Source organism: Eublepharis macularius, chromosome 12, assembly GCF_028583425.1.
Source record: "Eublepharis macularius isolate TG4126 chromosome 12, MPM_Emac_v1.0, whole genome shotgun sequence".
In the NCBI taxonomy this organism is placed as follows: Eukaryota; Metazoa; Chordata; class Lepidosauria; order Squamata; family Eublepharidae; genus Eublepharis; species Eublepharis macularius.
In genome coordinates, this window is record NC_072801.1 from 30,554,456 (window position 1) to 30,567,457 (window position 13,002).

Below are 13,002 nucleotides of genomic sequence, written 5' to 3' on the forward strand. Positions count from 1 at the left end.
GAAGAGATGGCCAGATTGAATCCTTTTTATGCCTGCATAAGACAATTAAACGGAGTATAGTTTATTGAGCTGACACCAGCACCTCCCATGACCTGCAGGAATATGCTGACGTCTTGAGATATATTGGCATCCCCCCAGAGAATATCATCCTAGCTAGCACCACCCTTGTTGCTGCTTCTCACTGCCTCTTGCTACCCCCTACCCCCACCCAGGAGCAACTGATGCTCCATCCCTCGTTGCTCAGCCATCTTGTCCAATGTGGCTTCCTGAGTTGTGAGGTAGTGCAGCGATGGTGTTAAGGCGAGGGCAAAGGATGACCTCCCATTGCCATCTGAGGCCATTGTGTCATTTTGCTTTACTGTTGAGGTGACCACGATTAACACAAAGAGAAGCACAAATATAGAATATTACAGCATATGAGACTGCAGCATGCCTGGTTGCCAAGATTTACCAATATCAGATTTGGAAAAAGCTAGTGTCTTCAGGGTACTGGCCCTGTTCTGGGAGCCTACATTGCTCTGCAATGTGCCAACATGTTCATGCGACACTTAGAGCAGTGCCTCCACCGCTCCCAACCCCAAATGCTTCTCCTCTTCTTGAGAAACATTGGCAATATCATCATCACCATCATCACCATCATCAACACACACAGAAAGGAAGCCCTTGAGAGATTTCATCTGGACTGAAATAACTTTCACTCCACCATCATCCTGAGCCTGAACCAATTTACATAGCAGGTTCACTTTTTGGATACCAACATGCCATTAAATGATGGACAGAGAAGCACAATCATATAACAGAAACCTAATGACACCGATACAGTTCTTCATGTTTCTAGCCTCCATCCACCCTCAATCCATTGCCTACTGCAAAGCCCTATGATACCATCACATTGGTTCCAGTTCAGAGTGACTTCCTGTTTGGGATCCATGGAGGTCTAACGCAGCTCCACTTGCGGAGCTGACCGGACTGCCGTTTTAACCGGCCGGCGGGGTGAAAATAGCCCGCGGCCGACTGCTCTCAGGCGGGGAGCAGGCAAAGAACGCTCAAGACCCTAGGGTGAGCTAGATCTCGGACGAGGGGGGGCTTTACACAACGAGTCTCCCCCCGATCCTTGAGGTCCCACCTTGCGACGGGTCGGCTATAATCTCTGCGGCAGTTTTGGGGCCAATTCGGCTGGCATAAGACCTACATACCCAAGCATCGATTGGGGGAAGAAGCTGAGAGGAGAACTTAAAATCGAAACAGCGATTACAACCCGAGAAAAGTGAAGAGAAGGTAAAGATCATTATCTTCTGAGACGGGACAGATTGATAAAAACAGAGAGGAAAAAAAGTAGATTTTTAAACTGCAACAGACTAGTGAAAAGGAGGGGAAGACTCGGCAGGAATCGAATTTAAAAAGAGACTAAGTTTAAAGAAGTTATTAAAGAAATGGGACTATTGTTTTGAATACCTGTGGCTTTGGAGCTGTGAGAAAAAGACACCATCGCGAGATCTGCTGTGGGAAGACGGGAGACAGGAAGTGCGTAATAACAATAGAGTGGCTGGAGAGAAGCGGCCCTTGCTGGAGGGCAGGAAGTAGGGAATCGCCATTTTTGAAAGGGGAAGGGTCGCGGCTTCAGCGGAAGAGGAAGTAGGCCATCTTGGATTACAAAATCATAGAGAAACCATAGAGAAAAGACGCCCGACATTTTGGACTCTTTAAAACTTAATTTCTATAAGAAGACCGGGACATTTAAAATAGAAAAACGTTAAATTTTACGCCACGGAGTTAAGGAAGAGAGCGGATTCGTGGGAGCGAGCTAAAGCAAGCCCCACGATGTCAAAAAAAGAGTGGCAATCGGCAATAGAAAACCTGGATAAAAACCTGGACAAAAAACTTTTAGATATGATTAAAGAACTTAAGGACACGAAATTGGAGCTGATAAAAGAGGTTAAAGAGGTTACACAGACAGTAAAATCGGAGCTGTCAGAAGTGAAAAAAGGTATGGAAACAATACGAAATGAATTACAAGGAACGCAGCAGAGAGTTAAAACAGTAGAAGACGCGATGGAGAATTTAGCAGACACGCAACAAACAGAGATGAGATTGGTGAAGGGGAGAATGTCAGTTGCAGAAACTAAACATATGGAGAAGCAGCTACGTTTTCGTGGCTTGCCAGAAGTGGAAGGAAAGTCAGCGCAAGAACAGATGACTGAGGTGTTGGCTGAGTACCTGGGGAAGGAGGAGGAGGAAGTTGTGGCTATCCTAGATGTGGCATACCGTGTGAATTCGAGAATAGCAACCCAGAGGAAACTACCAAGAGATGTGATTGTGCAGTTTACAACACGAAATATGAAAGAGAGGATTGTGACAAAACAGTTTCAAGATCCATTGGAGATTGATGGCAAGACGATTATTATAATGAAGGAACTGCCCAGATCAGTGTTACTGGACCGGAAAAAATATAAAGTGCTAATTCAGATTTTGAAGGACATGAAAATCAGGTACAGATGGGAGTTACCGGAAGGAGTGTCCTTTGAGTTTGGAGGGGCCAAAAAACGCATCAGATCTGAGCGAGAGATGGAGCGATTTATTAAGGACAATGAAAAAGACTTACCAACAAGATCATGAGTATGGAGTGTAAAGTATTATCTTGGAATGTAAATGGACTAAACTCACCGAATAAGAGGAAAAATACTTTTCACTGGCTACTAAAACAAAAATGTGACATTGTTTGTTTGCAAGAGACCCATATCAGAAAGCAGGATGTAAAATATTTAAAATCTGGAAAATTGGGCAAAGAATATGTAGCGGCCTCCAACAAGAAAAAAAGAGGAGTGGTGTTGTACATAAAAGAGGAGCTACAGCCAAAATTTGTCATGAGAGATGTGGAAGCTAGATTTGTAGCAGTGGAATGTATTTGGAATTTAAAGAGAGTGTTGGTAGTCGGACTTTATGCACCTAACGGTGCAAAAGAAAGCTTCTTTGAGGATTTAAGGAAGCATTTAGACGATCTTGCATACGACCAGATAATTCTTGCTGGAGACTTCAATGGAGTGACAGACTTGGAACTAGACAAAAAGACTACAACGGCACAAAAGAAAAGAGGACTATTACCAAAGCTTTTTTTTGAGTTGATTCAACAAGAGACTCTTGAAGATGTATGGAGGAGAGAATATCCTAAAAGCAGACAGTTTACCTTTTATTCTGCAAGGCATTCTACATTATCAAGAATTGATATGATCTGGGCCTCAAAAGACTTAGCATTATGGACTAAGGAGGTAGAAATAATGCCTATGGTAGGCTCAGATCACAACCCAATTATGTGGAAATTTGGAAAAAAGAGAAAAAGGAAAGCATGGAGAATAAATGAGGACTTGTTACAGGAAAGAGAGAATATGGAAATACTGAGAAGAGAGACAAAGTTTTTTATACAATACAACGTGAATAAAGAAGTACCAACCAATAAAGTTTGGGATGCTTACAAGGCGGTTGTAAGGGGCATACTAATGGACTTAAATGGTAGAGCAAGAAAGAAGAAAGAGGAGAAAAGACAAGAGATTGAGGAGAAAATAAAAGCCAAAGAAATACAGCTAAAAAAGAGACCAGGGAAAAAGAAGGTATACCAGGAAATTAAAATACTTCAAGAACAGCTAACAGCAATGAGCAATAAAGAATTGGAGTGGAATCTCAAAAGACTGAATCAAAAAGCGTTTGAGGGTGCTAATAAACCTGGGAAGTACCTGGCATGGCAATTGAAGAAGAAAAGGGAAAAGAAGATAATAAATAAAATTTGCGAAGATAACAAAACGTATTTGGAGCAGGCTACCATTAGTAGAGCCTTTTATAAATTTTACGCTAAGCTGTATAATAAAAAAGAAGTAAACAAAGAATCAATAGCGTCATATTTGGAGAAAACCAAACTTCCAGAAATCTCGGAAGCTTGGAGAAATAAGTTGAATAGTGAAGTAACTGACGAGGAAATAAGTAAGGCAATACAATCTGCAAATCTAGGAAAGGCGCCAGGGCCAGATGGACTTACGGCTAAATTCTATAAGACAATGGCTAATGAACTGGCACCATTCCTAAAAGAGGTGATGAATGGGGTTTTAAGGGATCAAAGGATTCCAGAAACTTGGAGTGAAGCGAATATATCATTGATCCCAAAAGAGGGCCAAGACCTGACTAATGTGAAAAATTATAGACCTATATCACTACTCAACAATGACTACAAAATTTTTGCAAAGATATTGGCGGAGAGATTGAAGGGGTGGCTCTCGGAAGTCATAGAGGAGGAACAAGCAGGCTTTTTGCCAGACAGACAAATAAGAGACAACTTAAGGACAGTGATCAATGCTATTGAATATTATGACAAGCGTTGTGACAAAGAGGTTGGTTTCTTCTTTGTTGACGCTGAAAAAGCGTTTGACAATTTAAACTGGGACTTTATGTTTGCCACTATGGAAAAGCTACAATTGGGAGAAAGATTCATCAGAGCAATTAAGGAAATTTATAGAGACCAGACTGCAGCAATTGTGGTGAATGATGAATTGACTAAGAAATTGACGATAAGTAAAGGAACAAGACAAGGTTGCCCGTTATCTCCATTGTTGTTCATTTTAGTATTGGAGATTCTGATGATACAAATACGTCAAGATGATGAAATTCGTGGAATAAAAATAAAGGACTATTCATACAAGGTCAGAGCATTTGCGGATGACATAATGTTAATTGTAGAGGACCCATTGGAGAACATGCCAAGAGTGATAGATAAGATCAAGGAGTTTGGAGACTTGGCAGGTTTCTTCATTAACAAAAAGAAGTCAAAGATATTATGCAAAAATATGACTAAGCAGAAACAACAATTGTTAATGGAAACAACGGATTGTGAAGTAACAAGTAAAGTGAAATATTTGGGAGTCGAATTAACTGCAAAGAACATAGATCTATTCAAAAACAATTATGAAAAACTATGGACTCAGATAGAGAGAGACTTGATTAAATGGAATAGATTGAATCTGTCATGGTTGGGCAGGATTGCAGCAGTTAAGATGAATGTGTTACCAAGAGTAATGTTTTTGCTACAGACAATACCAATCATCAGAGACTCCAAACAATTTGAAAAATGGCAGAGGAAAATATCAGATTTTGTTTGGGCAGGCAAGAAGCCTCGAGTGAAAGTGAAAGTTTTACAAGATGCAAAGGAAAGAGGCGGAATGCAACTGCCCAATCTGAGACTTTATCATGATGCAATCTGCCTAGTTTGGTTGAAAGAATGGATGACATTAAAGAACAAGAAACTATTAGCCCTAGAGGGATATAAAAAAATATTTGGATGGCACGCATATTTATGGCATGACAAAGTAAAGGTCAACTCGATGTTCCTGCATCACTTTGTTCGGAGAAGTCTATACATAATCTGGAAGAAGTACAGAATTTATCTACAAGAAGGAACCCCTTTGTGGGTGGTTCCATATGAGGTGATAGACCCGAGAGCTGTTGATAATGAACAACAATGTTTAACGTATAAAGAAATAACTAAAACTGAAGCATCCAAACTTAGAATAAAGACACAAGAGGAACTATCACCTAACTACGATTGGTTCCAGTATAGACAGATCAGAGACCTATATAATTCGGACTCTGTAAAGGGAGGTATACGAATAGAGAATTCGGAACTAGAGCAGACCCTTCTTAAAGAAGATAAGAAAAGAATATCCAAGGTATACCAAGTACTGTTGAAGTGGTATACCGAGGATGAGATAGTTAAAACACAAATGGTGAAATGGGCTATAAACTTTAATAAAGAAATAACAATGGAGGCATGGGAATACTTGTGGAAAACTACAATGAAGACAACGACATGTATTAATATCAAAGAGAACATTTATAAAATGATCTATCGTTGGTACATGACACCAAAGAAGATTGCGCTAGGGAATTCGAATACTTCTAATAAATGCTGGAAATGTAAGAAGCATGAGGGCTCCCTCTATCATATGTGGTGGTCGTGTGAGGTAGCCAGGCAGTACTGGGGGGAAATAATAAGAGAAATGAGTGAAATTTTACAATTTCAAATTAATAAGAACCCAGAACTCCTGCTACTGAACTTGGGAATGGAGGGAATTCCAGCCCAACACAGGACGTTGATATTTTATATGACAGCAGCAGCTAGACTTTTGTATGCGCAAAAATGGAAAGTACAAGAAGTGCCAACTATTGAAGATTGGACTTACAAATTGCTGTATATGGCTGAAATGGACAAGATGACAAGAAAATTGAGAGATCTGGACTCAGGGCAGTTCAACACAGACTGGGAGAAGCTGAAACAATACCTGGAGAAGAAATGGGAGGTGGGAGGAAAACTGTGGCAGTTTGAGAACTACTGAAGTATTGAAGTAGAGGGGGGAGACTTTACCGGGGGGAGAAGAGATAAATGTGAATTAATAAGCAGTCAGATTAATAGATTGACATATATATAGATATATATAGGTTAACAAACAGAACATAGAGAAAATAATTAATTATAAGGACTAAATATAAGGAGCGATTAACTAACAATATTTTCTTTTTTTCTGACAAGTTTTGTACCAAACTGAATGTCTGAAGATATAGATGGGTCAAATTGATTGACTACGTGAGGAGAGATATATAGAACTATTATAAAAAGATAGAATGAGTAATATATATAGAGAATAAGTCAAATTGTTTGATATAAACGAATGTATGATCTATATGGTTTATGATATATAGAAATACCTGAAATTGAAAAATTGGGATAAATTGTTTATCTAAGATGGAAACAAAGGCTTACAGTTTGGGCATATAATGTTAAAAATAGTTAAGGATGTACTGCTTAGAATAATGGAGAATATATATTTGTTTTAGATAGAGGAAGCTAATAAAAGTAAGGGAAAGGGGACAAAGGGTTGGAAAGCTGTTGGAAGTCAACAAAAAGGGGGGGGAAAGGGAGGGGGTTAGAGATGAAAAAATTGGGGAAAATTGAATGTAAATGTGGAAATAATGGATTCTAACCCAATAAAAATTTTTCAAAAAAAAAAAAAACATTGGTTCCAGTTCTTTGAACAGGGACTCATACATGAAGAGATTATATCAAATTGAAAATAAAATGGCCAATATAATAATGCTCCTGTATAGAATGATGGTGAAGCCACATTTGGAATACTGTGTGTAGTTCTGGTCATCATATCTTAAATAGGACACTGCAGAACTGGAAAAAGTACAAAAGAGGGCAATCAAGATGATTAGGGGGTAGGAACACCTTTCCTATGAGAAAAGGCCAAAGAGTCTGAGACATATTACACCTGTCCTGCGCCAGCTGTACTGGCTCCCAGTGGAGTTCTGGGTCAGGTTCAAGGTTTTGATTTTGATCTTCAAGGCCCTTCGTGGATTGGGATGGACATACCTGCAGGACCACCTCTCGCTCTATACTCCCTGGGGTTTGCTCCAGTCAACAGATAAACAACTACTGGTGATCACTGGCCCCAAGGAGGTTCACCTTGCCTCAATCAGGACCAGGGCTTTTTTGGTCCTGGCACCTACCTGGTGGAACTCTCTGTCTGTGGAGGCCTGGTCTCAACAAGACTTTTTATTATTTCACCTGGTCTGTAAGACGCCAGGCTTATGGGGGTTGAGGCAAGCGACTCATCCAACTGACCCCTCCCGGAGGTGTGTGAAAATGTGCCTCGACCCTGTATTCATTAAATATCAGCCACCCTGCCCCATGGATCCTGAGGATGTTGAGATGTAGGGTGCAATATGGGCTGTTTTAGTATGTTTTTAGTACTGTATTTATATGATCGCTAGCTGTGTTTTATATCTGTTTTATCATGTGTATTTATACACTGTTAATCAAGGCCGAATCCACACTTCCCTACCTTCTGCTTTTCATGTGCATTAATCATGCTGGATTCTATCCTGCAATGTCCCAGTCTGTGTTCACATCCCTTCTCTTACTGCCGCTGCCTCGCGCTATACTTCGTCCACATCCCTGGTAGAATTGTGCAATACGGGGTGGGTTTAGATCCGACGTCGCCGCGCCCCCCCCCTTTTTTTCATTTTTTCATCAGATTTCCGCTATAGCGTTTTTTTGCTAAATTGCTATGGCGAGGCCACACCCCTATGATGCCTGTGATTGGTTAATGTTCTTCTATGCCTTCTTCTTTAAAATCCATTGGACCATTATTCTGGTGGGCTAATTTGAACTGATATTTAAGGTGGGGGTGATCCAAACTCTCCAAACGGGCAGACTAATTATTTGACACTTGAATGTAATGTTAGAATGATGGATTTCTGCTATAACGGTAATTTCAACAGTTAAAAAAAAAAATAATTTTAACAGCCACCGATATTTCTGACTGTTCGGCATCCTAAAAATGACACGGAAATGGAAATGACACCACCCCTTGATGTCTCTGCGGGGATTTTGGAGCACCCCGATTAAGATTTATAGCCAGGATTGTGCAACAGCACTGGGAAAGTCCCCTTTTTAAAAAAAAAGGGGGAGGGAAGGGCGGGCAGGCAAGCATGCTGCGGAGAGAGTGGAAAAGCTTGATAATTGCACGGCAAAGAGGGATGGTGTTCCGGAAAGGCTGCAAACACGGAAGTGGGATGGTTTGAAGGGGGTGGTCTCCTTGTGAAATGCTTCTATTTGTTCACATCCACAGTGAGAACTGCGCAAGAGAAGCGTTTGAACGCATGACAAATTCGTCTGAGGCGCAACACGAAAGACGCAAGAGAATGGTGGGATTGAGGTAAAAGTATGTGAACAGCCCTCTGAGAAGCGAATAATGGGCGGGGGGAAAGCAGAAAACTTGAGACATGTGGATTCGGCCCAGCTCTGAGCCCACGTGGGGAGAGCGGACTATAAATAAAATGAAATAAAATAAAATAAAATAAATAAATAAACAAAAATTTCAGTTTAGAAAAGAGATGACTAAGGAGGGATGTGACAGAGGTTTTTAAAATTATGCAAGTGGTAGAGAGATGGACAGAGAGAACTTTTTCTCCCTCTCCCACAATACTAGAACTTGAGGGCATCCAATGAAGTTGATGGATAGTACATTCCAGACAGACAGAAGGAAATATTTCTTTACGCAACAAGTGATTGGCAAGTGGCATTCACTGCCAGAGGTAGTCACACACAGGTATAGACAGGTTTAAAAGGGGGATTAGACAGTGTTATGAAGGATAGGGATATCAGTGGCTACTAGCCACGGTGATTAAAGGGAACCTCCCCATCCAGAGGCAGTGAAGCAACTTTAGGGGAAGACCTCAGCCTCTATGCCGTTGTTGACTCTTCGTAGTAACTGGTTGGTCACTGTGTGAGAAAGATGCTGGACTAGATAGACCAGTGGCCTGATCCAGTAGGCTCTTCTTATGTTATTACGACCTATAGCGTCAGCCAACCATCCAACATGAGAGAGACACTCGTCTGTCAAGCATTCTCTTCTTTAATCCGCACAGAACAAACTGGTCAAACTTAGGCAAAAGAACAAATGGACACAATTTTGACATCTAAATAACAACATTCTGGAACCTGTGGGAGACCATTTCACATGCTCAGAACACTGCTGTTAACTTGAAAGTCCCTATTCTTCAGCAAAGGAACCTCAAATGGAGACTTTATTCAAAATTAGAATTTATCAACAGGTTTAACTGAGTTTTTGATAGGTTTAATTAACCAGGGCTTAAACAGAAACAACTCATTTTTTTTACTTCCCACAAGTGTTAAGTTAGCTTAATGTAAGAAGAAAGACTATGTTATCACTAATTACAGCTGCTACAAATGGCTGTACAATTTTGGGGTTGCAGAGATGTGTTACAGACTGTGCCCCTTGCATTTCAGGGCCTTTGAAGTCTCACCAATGCACCCAAATATCTGCAACCTGAGAGTTTCCCTTTTATGTATCTGTTGAAGTGTGCCCTAGCAAAAGTTTATGGTACAATAAAAATGTCTTTAAGGGCCTCTAGAATCCCTTTGGTTTGTGAATAAAAGAATAATTGATTCTGATGTCTCTATAGTAATGCACAGAGCATGGGAAACAAACAGGAAGAACGTGCACGCTTAATCAAGGAAGGGGAGTGTGACCTAATAGGCATTTTTGAAACTTGGTGGGATAAGACACACAATTGGAATATTGGGATTGAGGGATATTATTTGTTTAAAAGGAATAGACCAAAAAGGAAGAGGGGACGAGAATGTCAAGGATGAATATACTCCATGAATCTGAGCACGAGAGGCCAGGAGAGCCTCTAGGTAAAAAAAGAAATAGTTGTATTATTGAAAAAGTCTGCTATAGACTACCAAGCCAGGCAGAAGACATGGATGATACATTCCTAGACCAGATTATCAAACTTTCAAAGAGATAGGACATAGTGGTCATGGGAGATTTCAGTTAACCTGTTATCTGTTGTAAGTCAAACTCTGCTGAAAATGAAGGTAAAGGTCTAATAAATTACTGGCTTGTCTTGCGAACAATTTCATCATCCCAAAGGCAGAGGGGGAGACAAGGGGGATCTACGCTCTTGGATCTGATTCTCACCAAGAGGGAAGAACTGGTTGATGGGGTGAAAGTAGTGGGAACCCTAGGTAGTAGTAACCAAGTCCTTTTATAGCAGTAGAAAAGAGCAAGAGTCTAGTAGCACCTATAAGACTAACAACATTTGTGGTAGGGTTTAAGCTTTCACGAGCCACAGCTCGAGGTGGGCACGATCCAAAAAAAAAATACCGATCAAGCTGATCGTGGATCAGCGCCAGCGACGATCCCGAATTAACGATCCACACCGATCATCTCCCATTTCCGATCCGTGGATCGTGGAACATGGATCGTGGAGGCAAAAGCGGAGGGGCGCCCCACTGTTCCCAGCGATACAGGAATGGTGGCTGATGCCGGCGGCATCTGTGTTTGTGTTTGGCCGTCAGAGCTGCCTATCAGGGTTTGCAGGGATGAGATTGGACTGCCCATGGCTACAGAACACCCCCTTCCCCCTCCCTCCCTTGGGTGTCTTCTCCCAGCTGGTGACTGCTTTGCTGCTCCATGGTTGGAAGGAAGCCCTGCTGATCAAGGCAAGCTGGGCTTCCATTTGGGTTTCCAGGGCGACAGAAGGAGGGCAAACACAGCTCAGGCATTCCCCTGGCTCCATTGCCAGGGGAATAGATTGCTGGCACCTGAGTGTCTGGCTTCCCGATCCAAGCACGATCGCCCCAATCAAGCCCTGATCCAGCCCCCCTCCCGACCGCTGGATTGTTGGCCATGCCCGAGCATGATCTGCTGGGTTCTCTGTAAACTATGTGCTAGCCAAGATTTAGGTGGAGTTTTTTAGATTTAGAATTTACAAATTAGAAGGAATATAAGTGCAGTAATGTTCCAGCATTACTACTGCATTTGTTTAATTTTTTAAAATGGCAGAAAAGGAGAATGGAGAACTGAGGAGGGTGGGAGTGGTTACCGGTGGGCAGCTCATAGCCTTTTCTGGGAAAAGAGGTGGTGGAACTCCGTGGGAATCCCTACGCTACAGCAGCTCTCATGAGACCTCATCACCTTCAACCAGTGCATACTCACCATAGTCAGGCTTGACTATGCCACAAAAGTTGACACTCTTATCTCCAGTGAGTGTTTTCTGCCCTCCCACCATCCTCTATCAGGAGATAACCACTGTGTTGACCCAAGGCTCATTTGGTTAGATCCATTGGATTCTCCCATGCCTTCCCCAAAGGTACTCTTCCTCCTGAACTATGTCAAGAGGCCACATGGGCACAGCCATCATATTGGTGAAGGGCACCTCCAGGTAGGCAACTATGCTCATCTACACCCATCAGTGTGATGCATAGAGACCACAAAAAAGTAAAGACTGATTGCTTGTAACTGTTGTTTTTCAACTGGTCATCTGTACATTCACATGATCAGTCCTCCTTCTGTGCTTACAGGTACACTGCATCTTAACAACATCCTCAAAGCTGGAATGAACTAAGAGGGAGAGACACAACTCTTCCCTCACAGGCATGCATGGTGCCTCTTATGCAAAGTGGAGGGGATTTTCACATTTTTTAGTAGCTCTAGACAGGGCTTTTTTTCTGGGAAAAGAGGTGGTGGAACTCCGTGGGCTTCCCTCAGAGAAAATGGTCACATGGCTGGTGGCCGCACCCCCTGATCTCCAGACAAGAGGGGAGATTAGAATGCCCTCCGTGCCGCCGAGTGGCACGGAGGGCAATCTAATCTCCCCTCTGTCTGGAGATCTGGGGGCGGGGGTTCCGGAAGAGGTTCCGGAACTCCGTTCCACCGCGTTTCAGCTGAAAAAAAGCCCTGGCTCTAGAAGTTTCTGAGATGGTGTTCAGCACAGGCACAAAACCCATCATTGTGAATGCACAGATGACCGCTTGAAGAAGAATGGTTACAAGGCAAGCAACCTGACTTTATTGAAATGGAAAAAGATGGAGATGTCATGGGCATAATCCAATAGAAGTTTACACAGAATAAGTTTCATGATCCATTAGATTACAATGATTCCTATTGAAAATCTAGAGGTTTAAGAAGAGATCTGACTCAGATGGGGGTTTGCATTTTCAGGGAGTTTTTCTATGTAATGGTTTTGAGGGTCTTGGATGCATATTTCTGTGGTTCAAGAATCTTTGGAAAAGTATACTCCAGGATTCAGTAGGATTTCCTACTGTGATCAAAGTGATTCTCTAGTGTGACATTACAAGAATCATATTTAGGGACTCTATTTAGAGCCTTCTAAATCTGTCAGTATGCATTTATGGAGAGCCCTGCATCTCAGAAACTGTATAGACATGAAGATGAAAAAACTTAATAAAAGGAGGGGGGGAAGAGAGGAGAGCAGGATCATTCTGTCTTTACTCCTAGAGTTTAGCTCCTGGAAGTTCCAAGAAAATTTTATGGAACATGGCTGGAGCAATTCTAGGAACAGACAGATCAAATCCCCGAAGTGATAGACGCAGCTGGATCCCAACTTCTATGCCACTGGATCTATGCC

At 41.9% G+C, this 13,002-nt stretch overlaps 1 protein-coding gene across 2 annotated transcripts in view; it reads right to left on the reverse strand.

The window, feature by feature from the left end:
* The window catches only part of REEP1 (receptor accessory protein 1), an 88,204-nt gene that overhangs the window by 6,244 nt on the left and 68,958 nt on the right, over positions 1-13,002 (reverse strand). The window lies entirely within an intron of this gene.